This window comes from Cyprinus carpio, chromosome A19 (genome assembly GCF_018340385.1).
Source record: "Cyprinus carpio isolate SPL01 chromosome A19, ASM1834038v1, whole genome shotgun sequence".
In the NCBI taxonomy this organism is placed as follows: Eukaryota; Metazoa; Chordata; class Actinopteri; order Cypriniformes; family Cyprinidae; genus Cyprinus; species Cyprinus carpio.
In genome coordinates, this window is record NC_056590.1 from 2,641,112 (window position 1) to 2,653,343 (window position 12,232).

General features: G+C 38.3%; 1 pseudogene; it reads right to left on the reverse strand.

The window, feature by feature from the left end:
* The window catches only part of LOC122148708, a 254,877-nt pseudogene that overhangs the window by 11,468 nt on the left and 231,177 nt on the right, over nucleotides 1–12,232 (reverse strand).

A 12,232-nucleotide genomic window follows, 5' to 3' on the forward strand; every position in this document is an offset into this window, starting at 1 on the left:
TGATTGAGTTCTTCTGTGTCTATAGGATTTTCTGATCTTAACATCAGGCGGGAAGGAAATTTGCAAGCGCTAACCCAGAGCCAGGGGTGTTTCAGCTAGCAGCAGGGATGTTTCTTGAACAAAACATATAAATTATTGGATAGCCAAAGTATCAGACCGCTTGAGAATTAGGTAGGGGGAATTCAGGTAAAGTGGGCCATTTAAGCTTGATTGTACTGTACTGGGTTTACACACTTTTTAATAGCATATCAAATATGTATGAATTAAAGGGACACTGTTTGTCTTTAAAAATTGTACTAATAGTTTTGGCTAATGCTATATGACCTTGATGATTGTGGCTAAACTTCAAAGAAGAACTACATCAACATGAAAGGTATATATGTTGTTGAATATGTTTTGTTTGATAATTGTGGCAAACAAAAAAAAAAACCAAACAAATAAACATAAATTATATTTATTTTCATTTTTGACATTGCCCACATTACTGAATGTGGTAAAAAGACATTTATTTGGAGTTCATGATCTCAGAATGTTTATTGGTATGTACCTTCCAAATAACATATTATATTAACTGAATTCAAACCAAAAATATTACAGCTGGACCTTAAAGTTAACAATGGCAATAAACAAAACAAATAAACAAACAAACAAAAACATCTGGTTGATCTCTAAAGTACAAGTTTAACACTTTGCCTGAATTCACCCTATATACACCCTGTAGTTAACACCCAGACCCCTAAAGTTCTCCGGACTCAATCTTATGGTTGTCAGAGATGCAATCTCTTCTGCAGCTCTTTCTCATTGTTAGAGAAGACTGCCAGTCAGAGGGCTGCAATTAATTTAAACTTTTATTCAGTTCCACTTTCTCAAAAATGTATAGTAATTTTCGTGCCCCATTCTTATTGAATGTTAGGGTTAGGGATGCTAAAGGGCTCACTGACCCTTATCTGCAGAGGCGGACAGTAGTGAAGTATTTGTTACTCTGCAGTAAAAGTACTTTTGAAGTGTCAATAATTTATCAGAGTTTTTTTCTTTAGAAAAACTTTAATTCAAGGTGCAGAATATTGTATTTTTTTACTGCATTAAGTTTCTTCATATTAGTATAGCTCATTTACCAATACTTAATTACATTACACATCTTTTACTTTCTTACTTAAGTAAAAGTAATTCAAAGATTTACTTTAGTACAAGAAAGTACTACAATTTTAAATGTTTTTAAGTATTAAAGGTAAAAAACAAAACAAAAACAACAACAACAACTTTAATTTATGAAATGTAGTGCAGTAAAAAGTATGACATTATGCTTTGGAATGTAGTGAAGTAAAGTTTTCCAAAGAAAAACACTCTGATAAACTACAGATACTTTTTATATTTACTTGAGTAAAGTAAAAATACTTCACAGAATTATCAATGTTGGCAACTGGAGTCCAAGTTGCCACTCTCTTATCACTGTCTCCTCATTTTGGGTGCCTTTCAGAGGAACCTCAGTTTTGATCACATTTTTGATCAGCTGCTGCATGGACTCCCCTTGCATTTTTGCATGGTTCTACAAAGTCAGTGTAGATGCTATATTTATCATATTGCAGTAACTGTATTATTGAGTTCTGTGAATGCGCAAGAAAAGAAAAGGGCTGAGTGCCGAGCCACTGTGGTATATATTTATCATAATTTGGCCACCCTTACTGTGTCACGTTGTTTTTATATGCTCTCAACATACCAGACTAAAGTAGCAAATATCCATTATAACTATCCATATCCATGCTGAGACCTGCCTCTAGAATTCAGTTACCTACATAACCCAGCATCTTTATTCTTGGTAGCAGCATTTTCTCAATCATCTGTGTGTTGTGTGTGTGTGTGTGTGTGTGTGTGTGTGTGTGTGTGTACATCTCGTCATCTCTTCTTCACCTGACTGTACTACCAACACTCATCACTCCCAGTCAAGTCAAGCCCTCCTATATTTATATAGCGCTTTATACAATACAGATTGTCAAAGCGGCTTAAAACAGGAAAATAGTTTGTTAATAATATAAGAGGACAATAACAATCACAAAATTTTTAAGTTAAAGTCAGTTCATTGATGATTCAGTGATGACATCATCCAGTTCAGCTTTCTTGCAATAGTGTCTGTACAATCAAAACCGACAATATTGGCTAGAAATTAAGCCTCCCCAACTAAGCAAGCCAAAGGCGACAGTGGCAAAGGAACCAAAAGTCCACTGTGGGGGGAGTGAATAACCAGCGCTCTCTTCCACCCTCAATACCACGACTGAGGTGAGACCCTTGAGCAAGGCACCGAACCCCCAACTGTACCTCGGGCACCGCAGCAATATGGCTGCACAGTGCTCTGGATGTGTGTTCACAGTGTGTGTGTGTGTTCATGTGTGTGTGTGTGTGTGTGTGTGTGTGTGTGTGTGTGTGTGTTCACTACTGTGTGTGTGCACTTGGATGGGTTAAATGCAGAGCACAAATTCTGTGTATGGGTCACCATACTTGGCCACATGTCACTTCACCTTTATTTCACTTACTCAGTACAAAAAAGTACTGAAATTCTAGTAAAAATAGTGCCCTTTACTGAGAATTGCCAACAACAAAACCCACACCAACATTCAGAACAAAGAAACAGTCTTTTATTAAAAGACGAGTTTTTGTGAGCACCAACCATGGTTGCCCACAATACACTGCTGCCCTGATCTCCCATTAAGAGCTCTGTTAATGGAGCAGTCACGTCAATCTAAGCCACCTCACACTGAACTAATGCTATATTTACACACACTGCAGCTGCCAGCTATCTCCACATGGAGCATACACTTGCTGTCAATAAAATCATAATAATTCTCATCTGGAGCGGCTGTCATTCAGACAACACTCCCCTACATCTAGTCTTTACATGTCAGGGACTTTGCAGTATCTACATGTCAGTCTGAATTATAAAATAGAGTTCTCACAAGTGTAATGAAAGATTATTGATGGGTTAGTATGGGGGGTGGGGTGGGTGGGGGGCTAAAAGCATATTATTTGTATGTGTTCAACAAAGGTAATGCTGAGTCTGAACATTTGTATATGATAGATATTTGTTGACAGTATTTTTCTCCCTACGTATTCCTATTTTCTTTGCACTGTTATTTCAAGCACCTCTTATTTCTGCACTATTTTCAACAAAAGCACTAATGTATGAGACCTCTGACCCGCATGCTGGTGTGACTTCAGCATACTTCTTGGTGCCACAGTATGAGCGCTTTAAATGAGTGAGAGTGACTCACCGTGGTGTACTTGCCCAGCTGGCAGAGTGAAGGAAATGTCTCTTGGTGAGCTTTCCGTATCTTCTCAATGATTGTCGGTAGTTCTGCTGGGAAAAAATCAACTTAAACAACTTAAAAAAATTCAATTTTAAAAATTTCAATTTTTAACCTTAAAAAAAAAAAAAAAAAAAAAAAAAAACCTCAAGATAACATGCACACAAATCATTTAAAAAAAAAGGTTTTTTTTTTTTCTTTTTCTTTCTTTCGTTTCTTTTTTTTTTTTTAAAGATTTTTTAAGCTGCAATGAAGATGCAATGAATGAAGTCAACACCTACAAAGGAAATTACAATTATATGAAACATGAGCATTACAAAAATCAACAGAAAAAATAGTCCACCCAAATAAAAAAAAAATCTTCAGTAATAGTTGTCTACCTCACTATAGAGAATGGGAATCTATGTCACACCACGTGGGATTCTGCCATGTTTTAGGTCATGCAATGGAGCACAGAGTGCACGCAAATCACCATAGCAAAAGCAGTATATTGGCGAAGTAGCGATATTGAATATATTTGATCGCCAACAGATTTACCAAGCTGTCATTCCAACAGTATATATACAAATAAAAAAAATAAAAAAAACACGCCTAAGCTAAGATATAGGCTACAGCAGTTGGCTTAATTAAATAGCACAACAGGCAGCTCTCTTTTAACACAGACTTTTAAGAAGGGATGGATGTTTGCTTCAAGTGATCGGCCAGGTAAGTGAAATTAAATTATATTGCTGTATGTGTGTAATTTTCTTTACGTTTTTCCAGACTAAATCCTCTATTTTAAAACTCACAAACCGCCACTGATCATATAAACAATAACAATAATTATCAGCAGGGATCCCAAACCAATACAATTAGTGTGCCTCCTCTATTTTAAAACTCACAAACCGCCACTGATCATATAAACATTAAATAATATCAAAAGTCTACATTCACTATATTATCCAGTCTCTGCTGTAGCTCCCGTGACCTAAATTCCCAAAATGCATTGCCGCTGTGACAACACATTCCCATTCCTCTATTGTTAAACAGTGTCAGCACACAGTCACACAATATCAGCAATGAAAAAATTGTGGCACATTCGAACAGAAACGGTCTTTGCAGTTATAAAAATGTCTCAATCCAAAGAATTCAGTGGCCTGAACCCATGGCCGTGGGAACGTATTTTGGGGGGAAAGCGGGGTTAGGGGGTGGTGGTGGTGGTGTAGATTTGGGGTAAACGTGACAAGAATGATTGTCCAAGAAGGAGCCATCTCCCCATTGCACGTGCCTTTAGAGAGAAATGCATCTTACTTACATAATGAAAGAGTTTTTGTTTTTCATTTGAATTATTTGGTTTTAAAAAAAAAATTAAAATAAATCAATATATATATATATCATGACAATGAAAGTCAAGCACTCCTGCTCAAGACCAAGACGAAAGAAAGTGCATCCTGTTTGATTTATTGATTTTACAAAAGCACAAGTTTCTGTTGATATTGTGAGTTCACACAAATACAAGTAGACCCTTTGCAGTTTCGAATGATGCATACTCTTACCTTTATGAGAAAAAATGATGGCGTATTTTTAAGTTTCCACTGTTATTTAAAAAAAAAAAAATGCAAGTGATCGCCCTGGGTGCCTCCATGTCCTGCAAAGCGCGCTTTAGCTTCCACTCTCCGCACAAATGACTGTGAAACGCTTAAGTGTTTTATGTCTGTTTATTTTAGGCAAGTTGTGTTTGGTTTGAAAAGGCTAAATTGATCAAAACATAATGCTCAACTCACTGTCTGCCGCTGCCCGCGTTCGGTCATTCCCTTTGAAAAACAAAAACTTCAATTTAACAAACATAAAATGTTCCAAACATATTTCTAAATTAACTTAATAAAGAAACAAAACAAACAACAACAACAACAAAAAAAGAGACTACTTTGCCATTAAAAACAAAAACTGAATTATTACTATACTACTATAGCTGTGTAATGGGAAAGAGAGAGAGAGAAAAAAGACATGGGATCCAGCCGGACATGGGCCGAAAATTCTCATAAGCTGTTGAACAAGGGCAGGGCCCATGCAGGGCTCTATTTGTTCCCTTGTTTCAATTAAAAGTTGCCCCAAGCTCGGCAGGCCTCCAAACTGCCCAGGCCCATATGCACCTGCATACCCTGCATAGACGCTACGCCACTGGTCTTATTTGTTCTGTTCATAAACGTTTCATGTTTAATATAAGTGACTTTGTCATTTTAGCATTGCTGATGTTGTGTGTGTGTGTTTTTCAATAAGAGTAATACTGAATCAACCTTAAGCATTAAGACCTGACGTTAAAGATCAAAATAAGTGCTACAGATGTGAAAATGTAAGATTTGTTGCTGCTGAAGTAGACACTCTCGCTCTTTCTCTGCTGTCTGTAGAAATTGTTGTTAATTCTTAATTTGGGTATGGCAGAGACATGTTACATGTTATAATATAATCCAAAAATCATGGCAACAAATTATTTTTTAAGTTAGTTTAATAAGTTAAATCAGTTGAAACGACTTTCACAGTAAATCTGATTAAACTTAACTCATATTTAACTGTTGTTTCTTGTCATTGTAAGCTTAGGCTACTTTTTTCAATTAATTTTAATGAATATACAAATTAAAAAAAATGAATATTATTTATTTTCTTATTACATATTGTTCATTCATTTATTTTTAACACAGCACCCCCATTTTTTCATGGGCTACACTCCAATGGTGCTGCAGCTCCCTCAGCACCCCTACTTCGTGCGGTAATGGCTGAATCTCACTTCAAAAGAAGTATCGCTGTCAATGAAAGTGCAGCTTTTGGTCACGTCAAATCATATTAGAGGCGTGTTATGGGACAGCCTTGATCTAGTCTAGGCATCTAGGACTTCTATCTGTTAATGCTGCATATAAATTCAATGCCACGCAAGACACAGGGAAGCAGAAAGTACAAGCAAATGTTGCTGGACTGTAGCGGGATATTTACAGTGATGTTGCTCAGAAGTGATTTGCTTAAACATAGTATTTATGTTACACATACTGGGTTAAAATCAAGGTCAATAATTCAACTCTGTCATGGGAAAACTGATATACCCCTAATGTGTATAACGGTTATAGTCCTTAAACAAACAAATGGTTTTTAATGAGAATGATGTATAACAAAAATATTGTATCTACATTTTTCTATCATATCTAATACTGTAGAGTCCTACAGTCCCATGCAAATGTTCCACAATATGGGAAAGTAACAAATACTATAGCTTCCATCCTATCGGCACAGCATCAAACCACATCTGTAGACGCATGTCAAGGTTGATGAAGCACACTGCTCTACTATTCAACTACAAGCTGGAGCCCAGTCATCGCCCAGCATTATTAATACAGAAGAGGCTGATGAAGTTCGCACTGCTGTATGAGATCATTAAGGAGAGAACACCTGGTGCTGTGGAGGGCCGTCTGGGGACCATCCTGTTTCATTAAGCCTTGGAGGTGCTCATCTTTGAAGCTGCTCTCTGCAGGAGAGAAGTCTCAGACAATACCTCCAAACAAGGCGAAGATCTTTCTCAACGCCAATCTTAAATCAGACCTCCGTAAACAATCCTGATGAAATTCAAAGTAAGTTCAGTTGGCCACTGTTGTTATTGCAGTCCCCAAGAGAGACTGTAGCAGCCATGGCTGATAATGAAACTGATACCAATTTTCTCATACATCTGCCCTAGTTAAATGTACATCCTCTTCATATTTAAAATGCAGAGGTCCTTAAAAAGATTTGTATTAGAAGAGATTTATTTATAAGGGCTCTAACAAGTACTGACCTAATTTCAACAAATTATTCATTTGGTACTTTAAGTAAGAAGGTTGTTGAATTGTTAAAAGTAGAAAAAAAGTAGACTCATAATTATATACAGTGGATTCAGAAAGTATTCAGATCATTCCTTTTTTGTCATGTTTCATGTCTTATGCTAAAACGCTTTCAATTATTATTATTATTTTTTTTTTTTACATCAGTCTACACTCCGTATTTCCTGAATTACTAGTAAATCATCTGATTTAAATTAGTAAACTTGACCTAATTAGGTCACAGTCATTCATATTTATTACAGTAGTGAACATCAGATCATCATACAGACGAGACTCCTCAACGTATTAAAAATGTCAAAGTGTTTATACTTAAATCTGTTGTAAGGAATGTGCTATACCTCAATTTGCCTACAGTTATTCACGGTGGTTATGTAATTGTGTACAGTATGTTGTACATGAAATATATTTTTTTTATTTGTACACTAACTCAATGATTTTGTTAAAGGCATATGTGACGGCATGTTTTGAAGCAGTTAAGATAATGACTTAAATGTTGGATAAATTATAGACAATATATATATATACAAATAACACTTAATTCCTATGGAAACTGTAATGCTACAAAACGCGAATGTAATAAGGCTGCTTTAGGCAGGGACTGAACCTGGGTCTCTGGTGCTCTAAGAGTGTGAAATTACTTACTGAGCTAACTCCCTGACAGTTAAGCCTGATAGCAGAAGAGCAAAAAGAGCCAAGGGCCTTTACTCTTTAAAATAATAAAAATATTCTTAACTGGAGGAACAAACGGATATAAGGAACGAAAAAAAAAATTAATAAAATAAAAATAAACAACAACAACAACGAAACAAACAAACAAGGAAAACTGAGCTTCCATCAAACAGAGGAAACAAAAACATACACAAGGGTACAGAAAATACAAGAACAACCAGGCTTAACTTGAGGACAGGCAACTGGATACACAGGAAGAATAGGCTCAAGACTGAACACACTGGCAAGGAACAAACATACTTACAAAGGGTTAAACAAAGGTGTGGGAAATCAAAGCTGATGTGCAGGATACTGAACATGCTTTGGGGTGATGGCACCATCTGTAGGAGCGGTAAGACTAAAGTTCATTATCCAAGTGCCATCTGCAGTTTTGGAGGAAACATGACATTAAGGGCTTAAGGTGAGTGACCCCTGCTTGCCAGGATGAAAACAACAATCCAGAGATGAACCCAGTGGGGTGGGGAGTGGTTGGGGGCGGGGGGCTGGGTAGGCTGGTTGTCAGTTAACAGGCACCTCAGTGTGTTCTCAATCTCCTGATTGACTCAATCTCAATCTCTCAATCTCCTGATTGACTCTCTCAGTTTGACCATGTGCAACAAGCCTTGAGGATGGGCCCTTGGCTCCTTGTTCTGGGCACACACGGAGCAGGCAGAGATTAGGAATACGGTTAGGGACAAAGGGACACCCTGCAGGGCCATTACCTGGATCAGGCTGTTGCTGTTGGCCTCTCTTGATGGCTCAATATCTCAATATCCCACTGGATGGGGGCTACCACCCTGGATGTGGGAAGGATGGGTTCTGGACAGGACTCCCTCTAAGGTGGCTCAAACTGCCTCGAGAGTGCAACTGGCTTGATATTTTTGGAACCCAGGAGATAAGAGAGAATAAAATTTCAAGCCTCCTCAAGCCAGTGCCTCCACTCTTCCAGCGCCATCTTAACGGCCAGCAACTCCCAGTTCCCAGTGTCATAATTTCTCTGCGTAGGGGTAAGACAGCAAGAGAAAAATGCACATAGGTGAAGCTTGTAATCACTCTTACTCTTTTGTGACAAGACTGCTCCTACACCCACATCTGAGGCACTTGGTAGTGACTGGTTCCATCATGGGAACAGTCATAATCTCTGTGGACAGGGCTTTGAGCCTAAAGACTGAGTTGCTCTAGGGATTGTCTGGCAACGATGCTCGGAAAGACTTCAGCTCAGGGGAACTGCAGAAAGCAGTATTCAAGAGTTGGCAGTTAGTTCCCCACTCGCTGATGACTCCCCTGGACCAGTCAATATTAGGGATGGGTACCGAAACCCAATACAAAATGGGCCCTGGGGGTAAATTATGAAAGACAGGAGTATTGATAAGCTCTGAAGTTAACGGTTCTGCTGCCGGAACTGAAGAGATTAAGAAAACACACACATTTGCTATTGCTATATAGACATTATCTTGCAAATTCTATCTCACCAGAGTCGCCAGCTGTTTTTATATGCAATAATATTCAGACATTTGTCTATGATGGATTTTTGCTATTCACAATTCAGAAACGAGATCACGCTCATGTGGATGAGCTTCAGCACGCACAACATGAAAGCCCTGTTTAATTCTTATAAAGGACAGAAGTAAACATTCAAATGTCTGCTTACACTTTAGGCCTGTGGGTGTGATATTAAGCAAATTTTATTTTTTATTTCGATTTTGGCTTCTAAGGATTATTAAAAAAAAAAAATATAAGAGGTAAAACTATTAAAAACTAGCCATGTTTCGTCTAGCATAAGTTCCATCCATTAACAGCGGTGCGCATTCGTTCCACCCTAAAACCCAAACTTAACGTCAGAATCAGCACAATCAGTGAAAAATTGTGGGACATGTTTAATAATAATACGTTAATCAGATAATCCGCGCAAGGGACACTGTTCCCCAGGCAAATTACACTTTTGGCTTTGGGTGCACGTCCAAGCGATCAAATACACACAAAATATGTCAAAATGGACAGCTTGGAGAGTATTCACTTAAACACAGTTTACCTCTTAAGTGGAAGTGATCAGTTGGGAGAAAATCTGATGTGTATCAATATACAACAAAATGCAAAGAGAAAATCATTCATAGCACTCAATCTGAATAACATTAGCTTTAATAAGCATTAATCTATCAGTTAATACAGTGAAAACTATGAAGTATTCATTTACATTTGATTACTTTAGTAAATTTCTTTTGTAGGCTATATTACTTACCCGAACAGTAATGTTAGTAGACCTTCATGAACAAATTAAGCACTTTTTTTAATCTCAGTTGTATCTTTGTTTTATTGTATTTGTCAGTTTGTTTTAACTAGTTTCTTTGTTTATGTTCTTACTGTATCTTTTCTTATGTATATAAAAAAAACTAAAAATGCCTGCAAACTGGTGCATTTACAAATTGATGTTTTATATTCATTTCATTAAATATTTATTTTACATTTCAGAATATAAAGCAATGTTAATTCAGCTCTTAATTTGTTTCATATGTATATATCAATTCCTGTTGTTTCCTCACCTATAGATGAAGAGGTAGAATGCACTGACTGACCCGACCTGACCAGAGTGGGCCAGTCAGTGCAAAAATGACATGGCTTGCCAAAGTAGAGGCAGTATCTCTCTTTCATAACCCGATTGTGTTTGGCCTGGGATATCCAGATTCCACCCACCTGGTGAGCTACATCAATGAGGGACTTGAGATCAGGAGCGGGTCTTGGAATGCTAACTCATCCTTGAGCTCTAAGGACAAAGCATGGTTGAAGGTCGCTCTTAGGGCTCTTTGATCAGCAGGCAGTGATCCACTTATCCACAACTGGCTGAATGTTGGAACATTCTTTTCATCTCCATGATGAAGTGTTGACTGTTTGTGGGGAGTGAAGACTTCTGGTCCTACAAAGCTGAGGCCCAGTCGAGTGCATTGCCAGTGAAGGAGGGCAATGATGTAGGCCACCTTACTGCTCTCAGTAGGAAAACTACTGGGTTGAAAGGCCAGAGTACACGGGGTAATAAATCCTCTGCATCTCTCAGGGCTTCCATCAAACTGTTCTGGGGCTGGTAATCTGGGCTCAGAAGGGAGTGTCACCATGGATCTGGATTGAGGATCAGGAGACAGTTGGTGTTCTCGGGGTGAAGAGGTTTGGAATTAGAGGTCTGCAAGCCCATTGAGGCCCAACATGCTGAGTCCATTCAGGCCGGGCTGGGGCCATTTTACAGATCGGGCTCAGGTCGGACTCGGGCTCATTTAGCTAATCTCATTTTATTGTGCCCATATACATGCAGAACACACATAGGCTACTGTATGAAATATTGTCATATTGATTTCATTATAAATATTATAGTCTATATCGCCTATGCAATACGCAATGCATACGCACGCATTAGCATGCAGGTGACAGTTGACCATGCAGAGCATCGGGGAGAAGTAGGAGCGTGGGGAGTTACTAAAAGTTCCCAATGCTTTGGGAAAAGCTGCAATTTGGAAGAGTTTTGATTTGATTACCATGACAACAGTGAGTTAATTGGTCATGTGCAGTGCAAAAAATGCTCGCAATAGGCTAAAGAGTGCCACAAAGCCCTAGCAAAATCAATTACCATGAATTGTTTATTAATAAATTAGCAGTGATGGGCAGTAGCATCGCTACAAGTAGTGACGCTAGTAGTTTAACTACATTTCTTAGTAGCGTGGTGGTAGCGTCGCTGCTTTCTTAATCAAATAGCTTTTTTAGTAGCTAAGCTCTTTTTTTGATCAAGTAGCGTGGTAGCGTCAACAAAAGCTGACGTTACATTATCCAAAGCACTTCTGAAACTCAAGCTCAAATCGGAAATATAACTGCTAAGGATCACCAATCCTGGACCAGTAAAAGTGACGCCACCACCACTAAACCTCGTAACGTCATTGGCTCCTGTCAGTCAAACCTCATTATTCTTCCCGCCTCTCTCGTGAGTGAAGTGTGGCGCGCAGTTTGGAGGATCTTAGTTTGTTTGCAGTATGAAGGTAAATAAAATAACTGTTGATTGAATAAGTACAGCGTTCAATAAGTACAGCGTTCTCTTTACTCAAGAAACACTATATTTATAAAGGCTAATGTTTTTTGTATTTGAGGAGCGGAGAAGAGTGTCTTAGCATTTGTTGTGAAGTCACAGTCAGATAGCTTGTGAGAAGCGCTGAATCTTTTATAATATGATACTTTGGCCAAATAACAGAAAAAAACGTCTCAGGTTACGAATGTAACCATGGTTCCCTGAGTAGGGAACGAGACACTGCGTCCTCTAGGGGTCGCTATGGGGAACACCTCGTCGTGACCCGTGTCTGAAGCATACAAATGAAAAAACACCAACGAGTTGGCCGGCGACAGCCTCTGACG